This window comes from Anomaloglossus baeobatrachus, chromosome 9 (genome assembly GCF_048569485.1).
Source record: "Anomaloglossus baeobatrachus isolate aAnoBae1 chromosome 9, aAnoBae1.hap1, whole genome shotgun sequence".
NCBI classification, from domain to species: Eukaryota; Metazoa; Chordata; class Amphibia; order Anura; family Aromobatidae; genus Anomaloglossus; species Anomaloglossus baeobatrachus.
The window spans coordinates 220,719,853-220,736,947 of NC_134361.1; the positions used below are offsets into that span (position 1 = coordinate 220,719,853).

Consider the following 17,095-nt stretch of genomic DNA (forward strand, 5'->3'; position numbering starts at 1 on the left):
CCGATATAGCCAGCAGTTACTGCTGACTACAAACAGTGGAGCTATGCGTGGATGTCTGACCTCCTTCGCACAAAGCAGAAAACTGGTGAGCCAGTGATCCCACTGGGGGTGTATAGCCAGAAGGGGAGGGGCCTTACACTTTTTAGTGTAATTGCTTTGTGTGGCCTCCGGAGGCAGTGCTATACACCCAATCGTCTGGGTCTCCCAATAGAGCGCCGAAGAAATTGTGCTTTTTGTTTTCTAACTTTTGTTCCTTTTGATTTATCAAATACCAGCAGTATAGAAACAGGTGATGAGAAGCCGTTCCCAAATTACCTCTCAAAATTAAGATAAGTATCAGCAGTGAGAAAGGGAATAATACATAACTTTTATTAGAATTATTAAAAAAATTGCGTAGTGCTGCAATTTATAAATTAATTTTTTGTGCAAAAAAATGAAACAATACTCATGTCCAAGAGGACCAACAAAGATAGCGTTGGAGCCCCCCCGGTGGTGTCCGTCAATGATAGACCATAATCACCAGATGGACATTGAGGGGCTTCGACGCCAAATCAGTGTCCAAGATTCATAGACACTGTGAATTGATGACTACTATGAGCCGGATAAATGGGGCAACAACCTATAATCCTATTAGTCAGGTTAGGGTCATGGGAGGATATATTCCAGTGGGAACCAAGCCCCCCAATAGGACTCACCAAGTGTGAGTCCTATTGGGGGGCTTGGTTCCCACTGGAATATATCCTCCCATGACCCTAACCTGACTAATAGGATTATAGGTTGTTGCCCCATTTATCCGGCTCATAGTAGTCATCAATTCACAGTGTCTATGAATCTTGGACACTGATTTGGCGTCGAAGCCCCTCAATGTCCATCTGGTGATTATGGTCTATCATTGACGGACACCACCGGGGGGGCTCCAACGCTATCTTTGTTGGTCCTCTTGGACATGAGTATTGTTTCATTTTTTTGCACAAAAAATTAATTTATAAATTGCAGCACTACGCAATTTTTTTAATAATTCTAATAAAAGTTATGTATTATTCCCTTTCTCACTGCTGATACTTTTGATTTATCACTTTATTCTCTGCAGCTCTTTGTTTGCATGCAGCTCAAGCAAACATGATAACTTCCTATGCTGAACCTCAGTCAAGCTGGCACCGCCCAGCCCCGCCCTCTGCCCGCCCTCTACACACTCATTGGCTGTCAGTATTCTGCCCAGCACAGACCTCTCATGCTCCAGCAAAGATGGGCACATTACTATATTATATGTGCGGTGGATGTGAGGTGATTGTGCTGCATAGATGAGATATCACTGCTCTGTATATCCAATCATTGGTAGTACAGGGCAGTGATCCTGCTTCTCTCATCTGTGACAGCACAATCACCTCACATCCACCGCACATATAATGTAGTAATGTGCCCATCCCTGTCCCCATACTATAGCAATGTGTTCCATCCCTTTCCCCATCCTGTAGTAATGTCCCCTTGGGCTCCTCTTCTTGTAGTGTCGCGGGCGGGGAGGGCGCTGCGCTCACCCACTGCTCGGGTCCGGCGCTGCTGCAGCTTGCTTGCTCGCTGCTCGGTGGCTCGAGCGGCGGGCCGGATCCGGGGCCTCGAGCGGCGCTCCTCGCCCGTGAGTGAAAAGGGGATTGGTTTTGGGGGTTTGATTGTCCGTGACGCCACCCACGGTTGTAGTGAGGTTGTGACACCACCGCTGCTCTGGACAGGGATCCCGGGAGCGATGACTGGGAGCAGCTTGCATGTTGGTTCTCCCCTCCGTGGGTAGGGGGTTGGTTGTCCCGGGGCCCGGTGAGGGTTAGGGATGGCAGGCGGGTTACGGGGCCTGGTGAGGTGCGGGGGCAGCGCTGTGCCGCACGGCAAGGTAGTACTCACTCAGCCCATGACTAAGGCAAAGTCCTTGGTAAAACGCACACGGCTGGATGGACTGGGCCCACTGATGGCTGCGGTGGTTTCTGCTCCCGGTAGGTTGATGGTGACTGCCTTTCCCTGCACCTGTAGAATGTTTTGGTACTGATGGCTTCCCACCGGTAACCCGCTCCCCAGCTTGGATGGATGCTGAGGGAGCCCCTTTTGCCCGCAGGCTCTGGCCCTGGGAACTGTAGCCTTGGCGGTGACTGTGTTTCCCTTCACGGTTTGAGCTGTTGCCTTCAATCGGGTCTTGACTGCTGGGAAACCCCGGAGGTTCCCTTCGCTAACGGATTTGACCGGTTTTACGGCGACTCCAAGCCTGGTCCGTAAGCCCTGCAGAATGGTGCTGGCTTCTCTTCGCTCCCCGGTTCGGTACCAGTGGGCCACCGCCCAACCCCGGCCCTATGGTTCTGCGTCGATAGGCCTCGCCTGCAGACGGTCACCACCGTCTGCCAATCTTGCTGTATGTGCCCGGGCCACGCACCTGGACACGGTCAGTCAGTTCCTCCTTTGCTACTTCACTCCACTCCAAACTACACTCTGCACTTAACTGCCTTCCTTTTCCTGCCTCCAGGACTGTGTACTCCTCGGCGGGTGGGGACAGCCGCCTGGCCCACCCCCTGGTGTGGACATCAGCCCCTGGAGGGAGGCAACAAGGATTTTGTCTGACTTCGGTGTGCCTAGCCGGGGTGTGGGGTGTGTTGTTGTAGTTTCTTGACGACCTGGCTTGCCCAGGGCGCCACATTCCCCCTTAGTAAAATGCAGACCGTCTGCGGGCTGCCCGTCCATCACCGGTTTTATTTTTGTTGAACTGCAAAAGATAAAAACAGTAAAAACATGTAAGACAAGCATTTTCAATCTTCCCACATCGGGAGGTACATTCTTAAACGTTACTAAACGGTTGTCTTTATTAACGGTACGGCTTCCGCTCTTCTCCCACCCAAACAACCTGGCCCTGATGCTGCCCCTAAGCAAACGAGCAGCACCCCTTGACCCCAGTCCAGCACCAGATTGCCCGAGCGGGTACGGTCTCTTTCAGGGGACCCGCGTCCATTGGGACCCCTGAACCCCCGGAGGATCGCCACCGGTTACGGTAGTGGCGGGCCTGGGCCATCCCTTTCCTCCAGGCCCATACTCCCAAATCAGCATCTCCGGAGGCGGTCACGGTATCAAGCCAACAAATATTTACATGCCACAAGTTTGTGGTTGCCCTGACAGTTCTCGGGCTTGTCCGTAGCAGTTTCTACGCAGTGGTTTCAAGAGGTCCTTCCGGGGACCAGTTGCCAGCAACGGCCGGTTCAATCAGTGTTGCAAATCAGATGAACTTCTTCTATTAATTTACTTATCATTCAAAAACTTTCAACAACATTGCTGGTGGTCCCAACGGGGACAACTTGCAGCGGAGCTCCGCTGCCATCACTGCTCATTTTCATCCTCCTCACCCGGCCCTGGGTGGAAGAACACGGGCACCAACCCCTCCAGCACATAGCAGGCGCGACGAGGAAGGGCCGCCCATTATCTGTTATTTCCGCTCCGGGGAATGTAAGTGGCCTCCATGCCATCCAGGGCGACGACTCCTTCGTCCTCCTCTGAAACAGGCTCTGTGTCAGGTCCGGAGTCACTATCATCTGTCCCTGCGCCAGGCGAGTTGCCGCCAGCTGCCGCAGTCTCCGGGCTCTCCACTCTTTCGGCTACCGTTACAAGGGGTGTACGCAAGACGGACCAGCATCAGCGGGGTGCACGGGCGGGGAAGACTGAGGCGGCATGGGGGCCAGGGGTAGACCGGGTCCCTCAGCCGCAGTGGCCGGTCCCTCGGGGACACAGGGACGTGGGTCACTCACCAGCTCCTCCATCATGGCCTCCATTCCGTACACCCGGGCGACCGCAGCTACCTCTTCCACCTCCGCGGTCCACTGCTCCATCAGCAGACATATCAGACTCCGGTAGCGTCGGCAGATCCCCGCCGTTTGGGCCCTGAGCCATGCCGCTGTTCCGGGCACCGGCTCCGTAACCTCTGCGTAGTTGGACGGAGCAGACGAAGGGAATTTTGTTACTTACCGTAAATTCCTTTTCTTCTAGCTCCAATTGGGAGACCCAGACGATTGGGTGTATAGCTACTGCCTCCGGAGGCCACACAAAGCATTACACTAAAAAGTGTAAGGCCCCTCCCCTTCTGGCTATACACCCCCCGTGGGATCACGGCTGCTCAGTTTTAGTGCTAAAGCAAGAAGGAGGAAAGCCAATAACTGGTTTAAACAAATTCAACCCGAAGTAACATCGGAGAACTGAAACCGTTCAACATGAACAACATGTGTACCCGAAAAAAACAAAAATCCCGAAGGAAACAGGGCGGTTGCTGGGTCTCCCAATTGGAGCTAGAAGAAAAGGAATTTACGGTAAGTAACAAAATTCCCTTCTTCTTCGGCGCTCCATTGGGAGACCCAGACGATTGGGACGTCCAAAAGCAGTCCCTGGGTGGGTAAAGTAATACCTCAAGTGAGAGCTGCAAAACAGCCCTCTCCTACGAGGAGGCAACCGCCGCCTGCAGGACTCTTCTACCTAGGCTGGCGTCCGCCGAAGCGTAGGTATGCACCTGATAATGTTTGGTGAAAGTGTGCAGACTCGACCAGGTAGCTGCTTGGCACACCTGTTGAGCCGTAGCCTGGTGTCGTAATGCCCAGGACGCACCCACGGCTCTGGTAGAATGGGCCTTCAGCCCTGATGGAACCGGAAGCCCGGCAGAACGGTGGGCTTCAAGAATTGGTTCCTTGATCCATCGAGCCAGGGTGGATTTGGAAGCCTGCGATCCTTTGCGCTTACCAGCGACAAGGACAAAGAGTGCATCCGAGCGGCGCAGGGGCGCCGTGCGGGAAATGTAGATTCTGAGTGCTCTCACGAGATCCAACAAATGCAAATCCTTTTCATACCTATGAACTGGATGAGGACAAAAGGAAGGCAAGGAGATATCCTGATTGAGATGAAAAGAGGATACCACCTTAGGGAGAAACTCCTGAATCGGGCGCAGCTCTACCTTGTCCTGGTGAAAAACCAGGAAGGGAGCTTTGGATGACAGCGCTGCCAGCTCTGATACCCTCCGAAGAGACGTGACCGCTACCAGAAAGGCCACTTTCTGTGAGAGCCGGGAAAGTGAAACATCTTTCAGAGGCTCGAAGGGCGGCTTCTGGAGAGTAACTAGTACCCTGTTCAGATCCCATGGATCTAACGGCCGTTTGTACGGAGGGACGATGTGACAAACTCCCTGCAGGAACGTGCGCACCTGAGGAAGTCGTGCTAGACGCTTTTGAAAAAATACCGATAGCGCTGAGACTTGCCCTTTAAGGGAGCCGAGCGATAAGCCTTTTTCCAAACCAGATTGCAGGAAGGAAAGAAAAGTAGGCAATGCAAATGGCCAGGGGGACACTCCCTGTGCCGAGCACCAGGATAAGAAAATCTTCCACGTTCTGTGGTAGATCTTAGCAGACGTGGGCTTCCTAGCCTGTCTCATGGTGGCCACGACCCCTTGAGATAATCCTGAAGATGCTAGTATCCAGGACTCAATGGCCACACAGTCAGGTTCAGGGCCGCAGAATTCAGATGGAAAAACGGCCCTTGTGACAGTAAGTCTGGCCGGTCTGGTAGCGCCCACGGTTGGCCGACCGTGAGATGCCACAGATCCGGATACCACGACCTTCTCGGCCAGTCTGGGGCGACGAGCAGGGCGCGGCGGCAATCGGACCTGATCTTGCGTAGCACTCTGGGCAAGAGTGCCAGAGGGGGAAACACATAGGGCAGTTGGAACTGCGACCAATCTTGCACTAAGGCGTCTGCCGCCAGAGCTCTGTGATCGCGAGACCGTGCCATGAAAGTTGGGACCTTGTTGTTGTGCCGGGACGCCATTAGATCGACGTCCGGCCTTCCCCAGCGGCGACAGATTTCCTGAAACACGTCCGGGTGAAGGGACCATTCCCCTGCGTCCATACCCTGGCGACTGAGGAAGTCCGCTTCCCAGTTTTCTACGCCGGGAATGTGAACTGCGGATATGGTGGAGGCCGTGGCTTCCACCCACATCAGAATCCGCCGGACTTCCTGGAAGGCTTGCCGACTGCGTGTCCCGCCTTGGTGGTTGATGTATGCCACCGCTGTGGAGTTGTCCGACTGAATTCGGATCTGCTTTCCTTCCAGCCACTGCTGAAAGGCTTGTAGGGCAAGATACACTGCTCTGATTTCCAGAACATTGATCTGAAGGCTGGACTCCTGCTGAGTCCACGTACCCTGAGCCCTGTGGTGGAGAAAAACTGCTCCCCACCCTGACAGACTCGCGTCTGTTGTGACCACCGCCCAGGATGGGGGTAGGAAGGACCTTCCCTGTGATAATGAGGTGGGAAGAAGCCACCATTGAAGAGAGTCCTTGGCCGTCTGGGAAAGGGAGACTTTCCTGTCCAAGGACGTCGACTTCCCGTCCCATTGGCGGAGAATGTCCCATTGAAGTGGGCGCAGATGAAACTGCGCAAACGGAACTGCCTCCATTGCTGCCACCATCTTCCCCAGGAAGTGCATGAGGCGTCTTAAGGGATGCGACTGGCCCTGAAGGAGAGAGTGCACCCCTGTCTGTAGTGAACGCTGTTTGTCCAGCGGAAGCTTCACTATCGCTGAGAGAGTATGAAACTCCATGCCAAGATATGTTAGTGATTGGGTCGGTGACAGATTTGACTTGGAAAAGTTGATGATCCACCCGAAAGTCTGGAGAGTCTCCAGCGCAACGTTCAGGCTGTGTTGGCATGCCTCTTGAGAGGGTGCCTTGACAAGTAGATCGTCCCAGTAAGGGATCACCGAGTGTCCCTGAGCGTGCAAGACTGCTACCACTGCTGCCATGACCTTGGTGAAAACCCGTGGGGCTGTCGCCAGACCAAACGGCAGGGCTATGAACTGAAAGTGTTCGTCTCCTATAACGAAGCGTAGAAAACGCTGGTGCTCTGGGGCAATCGGCACGTGGATATAAGCATCTTTGATGTCTATTGATGCTAGGAAATCTCCTTGAGACATCGAGGCAATGACGGAGCGGAGGGATTCCATCCGGAACCGCCTGGTTTTCACGTGCTTGTTGAGCAGTTTTAGGTCCAGAACAGGACGGAAAGAGCCGTCCTTTTTTGGCACCACAAATAGATTGGAGTAAAAACCCTGACCTCTTTCTAGAAGAGGAACAGGGATTACCACTCCCTCTGCCCTTAGAGAGCACACCGCTTGCAGAAGAGCATCGGCTCGGTCGGGATGTGGGGAAGTTCTGAAGAATCGAGGCGGAGGACGAGAACTGAACTCTATCCGGTACCCGTGAGACAAAATGTCTGTTACCCACCGGTCTTTGACCTGTGGCAGCCAAATGCCGCAAAAGCGGGAGAGCCTGCCACCGACCGAGGATGCGGAGAGAGGAGGCCGAAAGTCATGAGGCAGCCGGCTTGGGAGCGGTTCCTCCGGCTGCTTTCTTTGGACGTGAGTGAGTCCGCCAGGAATCTGAGCCCCTCTGCTCCTTCTGAGTCCTTTTGGACGAGGAGAATTGGGTCCTGCCCGAACCTCGAAAGGACCGAAACCTCGACTGTCCCTTCCACTGCTGAGGTTTGTTTGATCTGGGCTGGGGTAAGGAAGAGTCCTTACCCTTGGACTGTTTAATGATTTCCGCCAATTGCTCACCAAACAGCCTGTCTTGAGATAATGGCAAACTGGTTAAGCATTTTTTGGAAGCAGAATCTGCTTTCCATTCTTTTAACCATAAGGCTCTGCGTAAAACCACCGAGTTGGCGGACGCCATTGACGTACGGCTGGTAGAGTCCAAGACCGCATTGATAGCGTAAGTCGCAAACGCAGACATTTGCGAGGTCAAGGACGCCACTTGCGGCACTGATGGACGTATGATCGAGTCCACCTGCGCTAGACCAGCTGAAATAGCTTGGAGTGCCCACACGGCTGCGAATGCTGGAGCAAACGACGCACCGATAGCTTCATAGACAGATTTCAACCAAAGGTCCATCTGTCTGTCATTGGCATCTTTAAGAGAAGCCCCATCTTCCACTGCAACTATGGATCTAGCCGCAAGCCTGGAGATTGGGGGGTCCACCTTTGGACACTGGGTCCAGCGTTTGACCACGTCAGGGGGAAAGGGATAACGTGTATCCTTAAGACGTTTGGAGAAACGCTTATCTGGATAAGCATGGTGTTTCTGGACTGCTTCTCTGAAGTCCGCATGGTCCAGAAAAGAGCTCAATTTACGTTTGGGATACCTAAAATGGAATTTCTCCTGCTGTGCTGCTGCCTCCTCCGCTGGAGGAGAAATATCCAGCAGTCTATTGATGGCCGCTATAAGATCATTCACCATGGCGTCACCATCAGGGGTATCCAGGTTGAGAGCAGTCTCAGGATTAGACTCCTGATCACCTAACTCTGTCTCATCATACAGAGAATCCGCTCGCTGAGACCCTGACCAGCGTGATGACGCCGAGTGTCTCTCCCAGCGAGCTCGCTTAGGCTGCCTGGGACTGTCGTCCGAGTCAGAGCCTTCAGCCTGTGATGCCTGGGACCCCCTTGGAGCACGTATTAGTTCCAACTGAGGGGGACCGGGAAACATGGAATCAGCAGTGCCCATGGTCTGAGTGACCGGCCTGGACTGCAAGGTTTCTAGAATTTTTGTCATAGTCACAGACATCTTATCAGCAAAAACTGCAAACTCTGTCCCCGTCACCGGGGCAGGGTTCACAGGCGTCTCTGCCTGGGCCACTACTAGCATAGACTCCGGCTGACGAAGTGGCACAGGGACCGAACATTGCACACAATGGGGGTCAGTGGAACCTGCCGGTAGATCAGCCCCACATGCGGTACAGGCAGTATATAAAGCCCGTGCCTTGGCACCCTTGCTTTTTGCGGATGACATGCTGTTGTCTCCTCAGAGCAATATAGGGGTATAAGCCAAGAAGCGACCGTACAGTGCAATATATATATATATGTACAAACAAAAGTACACAAAACAACACTGTGGCACTAGTGGGGTCAGCACCTAGGTGCTGCTTACCACCCGCTTATTAGCGGTTGTGTGGTCGCCAGAATCCCCCTGTCTGGGTCTCCCAGGGCTATGTCCGTTCTCCAGCTCAGACTGCGTGCAGGAATGGCTGCCGGCGTCCTGTGAAGAGGGGCGGGCCGTGGGCGTGCTGCAGACAAAGAGCGGGAACTGGCGTCCCACTGTGCCAAGTGAGAGGGCTGGAGTATGTAAATAAGACTCCAGCCCTCGGCGCTGACTACTGTACAGCGTCTCTCCCCTGCCCTGACTGACAGGGCTGGGGGCGGGAACGAACGTAACTAGGCCGCAGAAGCCGGGGACTAGATTAATCAGCGCTGCCGTCGTAAAAGCACGGTCGGCGCGAAGTCCCCGGCGCACCACAAGTCTCAGCCGCGCCGCTGCCTCCATGGCGGCCGGCGCGGTAGTTCCCCATATAAACTCACTCAGCTAAGCTGCAGTGAGTAAAACCCAGGCGCACAGCGCTACTGTCCCCGGCGCACTAGAACACCCAGCAACGCTGGAGTGTGTCTGTGCCTGTCTGCACGGGGACACAGAGTACCTGAATGTTGCAGGGCCTTGTCCCTGATGGTACCCAGCTCCATATCCAGCAGGCTCTCCGGGTCTGTGGATGGAGCCCGGCCTCAGAGTCTGGAGGCCGGTAAGATCCCACTTCACCAGAGCCCTTCAGGGGGATGGGGAAGGAAAACAGCATGTGGGCTCCAGCCTCCTTACCCGCAATGGGTACCTCAACCTTAACAAACACCCGACAAAAGTGGGGTGAGAAGGGAGCATGCTGGGGGCCCTTTAGTATGGGCCCTCTTTTCTTCCATCCGATATAGTCAGCAGCTACTGCTGACTAAACAGTGGAGCTATGCGTGGATGTCTGACCTCCTTCGCACAAAGCTTGAAAACTGAGCAGCCGTGATCCCACGGGGGGTGTATAGCCAGAAGGGGAGGGGCCTTACACTTTTTAGTGTAATGCTTTGTGTGGCCTCCGGAGGCAGTAGCTATACACCCAATCGTCTGGGTCTCCCAATGGAGCGCCGAAGAAATGTTGGTAGTGGTGCTTTCCAGGAACCAGAAAATCGCCGCAGAGTCCTGGCGTCCCTGCTTTCACAGCCGCGGTTCACATGCGGCCAGACGCCATCTGTCCCCCTTAGTCTTTTTCCAGCTCCTCCTCTACAGGGGCGGGGGTTTCGGCTTTCGCACCTCCACTGCTCGAGGAGACGCTCGAGCTGGAATTTTTCGCGCCCAAGATGGCGGCTTCCCAAAATTTTCGTCCGGACACCTCCGGCGGTCACAAGGCGCACCTCTACCAGATGGCAGAGCGGTAAGATCCAGTTCGTGACGCCCAGTTGTCGCGGGCGGGGAGGGCGCTGCGCTCACCCACTGCTCGGGTCCAGCGCTGCTGCGGCTTGCTTGCTCGCTGCTCGGTGGCTCGAGCGGCGCTCCTTGCCCGTGAGTGAAAAGGGGATTGGTTTTGAGGGTTTGATTGTCCGTGACGCCACCCACGGTTGTGGTGAGGTTGTGACACCACCGCTGCTCTGGACGGGGATCCCGGGAGCGATGACTGGGAGCAGCTTGGATGTTGGTTCTCCCCTCCGTGGGTAGGGAGTTGGTTGTCCCGGGGCCCGGTGAGGGTTAGGGATGGCAGGCGGGTTACGGGGTCTGGTGAGGTGCAGGGTCGCGGGGACAGCGCTGTGCCGCACGGCACGGTAGTACTCACTCAGCCAATGATGAAGGCAAAGTCCTTGGTAAAACACACGGCTGGATGGACGGGGCCCACTCACGGCTGTGGTGGTTTCTGCTCCCGGTAGGTTGATGGTGACTGCCTTTCCCTGCACCTGTAGAATGTTTTGGTACTGATGGCTTCCCACCGGTAACCCGCTCCCCAGCTTGGATGGATGCTGAGGGAGCCCCTTTTGCCCGCAGGCTCTGGCCCTGGGAACTGTAGCCTTGGCGGTGACTGTGTTTCCCTTCACGGTTTGAGCTGTTGCCTTCAATCGGGTCTTGACTGCTAGGAAATCCCGGAGGTTCCCTTCGCTAACGGATTTGACCGGTTTTACGGCGACTCCAAGCCTGGTCCGTAAGCCCTGCCGAATGGTGCTGGCTTCTCTTCGCTCCCCGGTTCGGTACCGATAGGCCTCGCCTGCAGACGGTCACCACTGTCAGCCAATCTTGTTGTATGTGCCCGGGCCACTCACCTGGACACGGTCAGTCAGTTCCTCCTTTGCTACTTCACTCTACTCCAAACTACACTCTGCACTTAACTGCCTTCCTTTTCCTGCCTCCAGGACTGTGTACTCCTCAGTGGGCGGGGCCAACCGCCTGGCCCACCCCCTGGTGTGGACATCAGCCCCTGGAGGGAGGCAACAAGGATTTTGTCTGACTTCGGTGTGCCTAGCCGGGGTGTGTTGTAGTTTCTGTGACGACCTGGCTTGCCCAGGGCGCCACAGTAGCAATGCTCTGTCCTGTAGAATTTCCCACTAGTCTGCCATACTTCACACACACAAATCCTTCTCACCAGTCCTGGTTCCCTTGGTGCCCTGTGTCCTGCCTCTTGCGGCCGCAGCCCCCTCATTGCTAATTGCGGCCTCTGTAGGGGCCGTGCAGTGAGCGTTTTATAGCAGAGGACTGATTTCCAGGCGCTGTGCAGGGACGCGCTCTCTATGCAGCTTCTCCAGTGATCTGCTGCTGGCCTCTGGCTGGCGGCTGATAACAGCTGTATACAGAGCTCGGCTCTGCAGATTGCCTGGGTATCTGTCATCTGTTATAAAGCGCTGACTGCACAGCCCCTGCACAGGCTGCGATCAGCAAGGGACCTGCATGCCACAAGCAGCTTCAGGGGCAGAAGCTGACGGCGCTTTATATCAGATGACAGATTCCCAGGCGCTCTGTATACAGCTTCTGCAATGATCCGCTGCTGGCCTCTGACCGGCGGATGATCATAGCTGTATACAGTGCTCCCATCTGCGCATCGTCAGTGAATCAGTCATCTGATATATAGCGCTGACTGCATAAGCCCCTTCACAGGCAGCGTTCAGCAAGGGGGCCATGGGCCTGCACGCCACAAGCAGCATCGGAGGCTGCATGCAGCGTACAGGCAGTGAGACCTCCTGCACTGAGATGTGTGGTAGGGTGCAGGGAAGGGGGGGTTGGGCGGGACGCCACCCACTGTACCTGCCCAGCAGGGCGGCTACATGATGTCTCTTGTGATGCCCGTCTACAAGGCGAGCATAAGCTCCTGCACTTGTGGTCGTGACATCACAGGAAGCAGCAAAATCACGGTAGGAGCGATCACATGACTGCTCTGAGCCTGGGGAGAAGGGCTGACGGCAGGGCAGGTAAGTAGTCACTATCTACTTACCTGCACCAATGTAGCCTAATAGTGTAAGCATACCTCCCAACCGTCCCGGATTCTGCGGGACTTGCACGATTTATCAGGGCTGTCCCGCACTCCCGTGGCTCACAGCTGATGTCCCGGCTCCTCCCCTCAGTGGAGTGAATAAATTAAATTAAATTATCATCGGCTCTGGATTTTCGGGGCGGCCGGGACTCGAACTCGTGGAGCTGTGAGTTCATTGTTTCAAAGGCAGCAGCTCTAACCACTGAGCTACTGCCTCTATTGAAAGCAATAGGAAGATTTTGTTATCTTGACCTCTATACTGCAGGTCAGACACCAGAAGCAGGTTTTTCAGCTGCAAAGATGGATGGAGGGATGGATGAATGGAGGGATAGAGGGAGGGATGCATGGATGATAGAGGGATGAATGGAGGGATAGAGGGAGGGATGAATGGAGGGATAGAGACAGGGATGGATGGATGATAGAGGGATGAATGGAGGGATGAATGGAGGGATAGAGGGAGGGATGGATGGATGATAGAGAGATGAATGGAGGGATAGAGGGAGGGATGGATGGATGATAGAGGGATGAATGGAGGGATGAATGGTTTTCGGGGGGGGGGGGGTGTTTCTCTGGAGGTTTCTATGTGGAGCTTAAAAAAATGCAGGAAAAAGCTTCTCTGTACAATAAAAACACTTAAAAACGCAGATTCACATCTGAACCAAAAACGCATTAAATAATGGAGAAAAGGCAGAAAAAATGCAGCAAAAATGGAAAAAACAGAGAAGATTGTTATTGTGTAGTTTGGTGCAGACAGAAACAAAAAGAAACAGAATTTATGCAACGTGTGAACACGGATTGATAGGCACAAATAAGCAACATGTCATATAGTGACACAGAAATATAAAAAAATTCTGACTGCTATGAATATGAATGAACAGTCCGGGGCATCTGCTGAATGACCCTTACTGCCAAATGGGTGTGGCTGGGGGTGTGGCTAGGGGCGTGGTCAAAATTTTGTTCACACATTCAGTATTTGGGCAGTTTTTTACTTCAGTATTTGTAGCCAAAACCAGGGAGTGGGACAGTAGTAGAAACTGGTCACCATTTCTGTGTTTTTCACCCTCTCCTGGTTTTGGCTACAAATACTGAGGTAAAAATCTCACCAAATACAGAACGTGTGAACATGGCCTAATAAATCAGGGCGTCATCCACATTTATTCTGCAGCCAGACAGCGGACCCCAAACATCCAGCCAATGTCTTGTCCGGTCTTGTGGTGAAATGGGTGTCATGTCGGGATGTGACCGCATGTATGCACATCACATACTCGCAGTCATGCTCTTGTACCGCCCCCGTGTAAGCAGCAGAGCTGCTCGGATCCGCGGTGGCTCGAGGGACGTCTGGACCCAGGGGTCTCGCGTCCACTCGAATGAAGGGGGGGATTTACAGGGGGTATGGTATATTGAGAGTTCGTGACGCCACCCGTGGTGTGTGGTAAGATGGAGTACCACCGTTTCGGCTGGGAGTACCCGGTGGTGATGGAGTGGGCAGCCAGGTGTTTAACCCCTCCACAGGTAGGGGGGTCCCCGGGACTCGGTGATGCTGACAGGGAGGTGCCGTTGGGGGGGTAGGGGTCACTTGCGTACTCACTCAGTCCAATAACGCTGACACCGACAACTGTAGTAAACCAAAGTTCTGGACACCGCTGCCGCTGAGGGGGAGCACGCCTGGGTCCCATTTCTGTTGGTGTTGTCTGTTGATCTGTGACCTTTTCCCGTAGCATCTTGTTTCTTTCTGGTTGGTCCCCGTAGCCTAAAACTAGTCGGGTCCCGCTCCCCAGTGTGGCTAACTGAGGGAGCTTGCTGTCAGGGTTCACGCTTGGGATTTCTTGGGCCGTATTTGTGGAAAGTCCTATCCCCCTGGTTGCTCTAGTACCCTGATTTTGGAGCGGGTGGAGAACGGATCTTGAAGGCTCCGTTCTCGTCGGGCGAATTGTAAGGTTGCCTGAAGCTACTCCCTGACCTAGGGTCCACGTACCCCGTCGTGCCCTGGTCCCAGCCCGGTGATGGTACAAGGCCGCCGGCTGTCCACCACGACAATGCCGTGCCCGTTGTCACGATCCCCTGCGACCGGGGGTCCAGCTCCTACCAGGCCCAGACCAACGTCTGCCACCTAGGCATAACAAGGAGCCCAGCTCCTGACCTCCTCTCACTTTCACCTCCAACACTACACTCTCCCTTCCTCTGACTGTCTCCTGACACTCCTGACCTCCCCTTAACCAACCCCCCAAGTGGGCGACCCTATTCCACTCAGGTCGTCCACTGGTGTGTCTGGTGGGTGTGGTGCAGAGTGTTCCTAAGATTTTGATTAGCTGGTTTTGGCAACACCATTTGTTAGGGACCCGTAACGAAGGAGGAGGTGGATATTGCACAGAAGGGCAGATTGCACAATACCCTGTGACCACCTGATAGGCCAGGGCGTCACACTCACGCCAGTAGAGAATCCCTGACAGTGTGCGGTGTGCACACTGTCAAGATCCAGAAGTCTGCAGTCACCTAGAGCAACTGCAGACTTTTACCACAAGACTAGACAACCCCTTTAAGAAATATCTTCAGTGTAATGAAGCCTGAGGAGTCCTGGAGGTGATGATACGACCACCACAAAGCGCTGATCTCACATCATCACATCTGTCTGACAGAAGGATCCACACAAGACTCGTACACAGAAGATCAGGGGTCAGGCCTCCAAGATGTTTGGGGAAACCTCCTGCCAAATGGAAAAGGTGTGCGCATGACCCAGAAGAAAGTGATGAAGAAAATGGCGGCTCTGAATATATGTATATGGGATTTACAGTTCTCTTTAGTTCATTCATTTTACATATTGTTAATTGCTAAAAATAAACAATTCTTATCACTTCTGCAGGATTTCTTCCATATCTGCCTAAACCTTTAGCACTGCCCTGGAGGAGGAGGAGAGAGGAAGAAAAGAGGAGGAGGAGAGAGGAAGAAAAGAGGAGGAGGAGGAGGAGGAGAGAGGAAGAAAAGAGGAGGAGGAGGAGGACCGAGGAAGAAAAGAGGAGGAGGAGGAGGAGGAGGAGAGAGGAAGAAAAGAGGAGGAGGAGGAGGAGAGAGGAAGAAAAGAGGAGGAGGAGAGAGAGGAAGAAAAGAGGAGGAGGAGAGAGGGAGAAAAGAGGAGAAGGAGGAGGAGGAGAGAGGAAGAAAAGAGGAGGAAGAGCAGGAGAGAGGAAGAAAAGAGGAGGAGGAGGAGGAGGAGGAGAGAGGAAGAAAAGAGGAGGAGAAGGAGGAGAGAGGAAGAAAAGAGGAGGAGGAGAAGGAGGAGAGAGGAAGAAAAGAGGAGGAGAGAGGAAGAAAAGAGGAGGAGGAGGAGAGAGGAAGAAAAGAGGAGGAGGAGGAGGAGAGAGGAAGAAAAAAGGAGGAGGAGGAAAGAGGAAGAAAAGAGGAGGAGGAGAGAGGAAGAAAAGAGGAAGAGGAGAGAGGAAGAAAAGAGGAGGAGGAAAGAGGAAAAAAAGAGGAGGAGGAGGAGGAGAGAGGAAGAAAAGAGGAGGAGGAGAGAGGAAGAAAAGAGGAGGAGGAGAGAGGAAGAAAAGAGGAGGAGGAGGAGAGAGGAAGAAAAGAAGAGGAGGAGGAGGAGAGAGGAAGAAAAGAGGAGGAGAGAGGAAGAAAAGAGGAGGAGGAGGAGGAGAGAGGAAGAAAAGAGGAGGAGGAGGAGAGAGGAAGAAAAGAGGAGGAGGAGGAAAAGAGGAGGAGGAGGAGGAGGAGAGAGGAAGAAAAGAGGAGGAGGAGGAGGAGGAGAGAGGAAGAAAAGAGGAGGAGGAGGAGAGAGGAAGAAAAGAGGAGGAGGAGGAGGAGGAGAGAGGAAGAAAAGAGGATGAGGAGGAGAGAGGAAGAAAAGAGGAGGAGGAGGAGAGAGGAAGAAAAGAAGAGGAGGAGGAGGAGAGAGGAAGAAAAGAGGAGGAGGAGAGAGGAAGAAAAGAGGAGGAGAATGGAAGAAAAGAGGAGGAGGAGAGAGGAAGAAAAGAGGAGGAGGAGAGAGGAAAAGAGGAGGAGGAGGAGAGAGGAAAAGAGGAGGAGGAAAGCAGGGAGGAGAGGGGGGCGGAGAGGAGGAGCGGAGAGGAGGAGAGGGGAGCGGAGAGAGAGAGACTGTGATCACGCCAGGCTGGTTTTCGGCCAAACAGGATCCTGTCTATCAGTATAGCACCGTTCACATGCGTTTGCTGTATAGTCAGGATCCAGCGATTTTGCAGTATTTGGACGCAGCTCAAAAACACTACAAGGAGCGTTTTTGAAAAAAGTTAAAAAACTGCAAGTCGCTGGATCCTCACTATAACGCACGGAAACGCAAGTGAACGCATGTTGTCGCAAGTCCATTGCAAATGCATTGAAATGAAAACGCATTTGCACTGGATCCGTTTTTGCGTTAAAAACCGTTCAGGACGCATGTTAAAAAAACGTAGTGTGAGAGCCGCTAACAAAAACAAAGCAGACCCCAAAACTATGTATGATTAGATTGTACTCGCTGATCAGATCACAAATACAGTTTGGTACATTGCAGAGCAGGGCGGGGACCGTGCGTCTCGGGTGACTACTCTGAGGCACGTTCCCGGTGGCTTCTCTGTGTCTCCGATCCTATTGGCTGTTGGGTCGTGTGTCTGTATATGGAGAGATCAGTCAGTCGTGGACTGAGAGAAGCCGTCACGGATCAGCCCCGGTTTGGTCACAGTCTGTGGTCGGCCCTTTCACGTGAAGTCTTATAATGCTGC

The 17,095-nt window shown here is 53.7% G+C and overlaps 1 protein-coding gene across 1 annotated transcript in view; it reads left to right on the forward strand.

The window, feature by feature from the left end:
• LOC142251620 (U3 small nucleolar ribonucleoprotein IMP4-like) overlaps window positions 1-17,095 on the forward strand; it is a 135,427-nt gene that overhangs the window by 78,534 nt on the left and 39,798 nt on the right. The window lies entirely within an intron of this gene.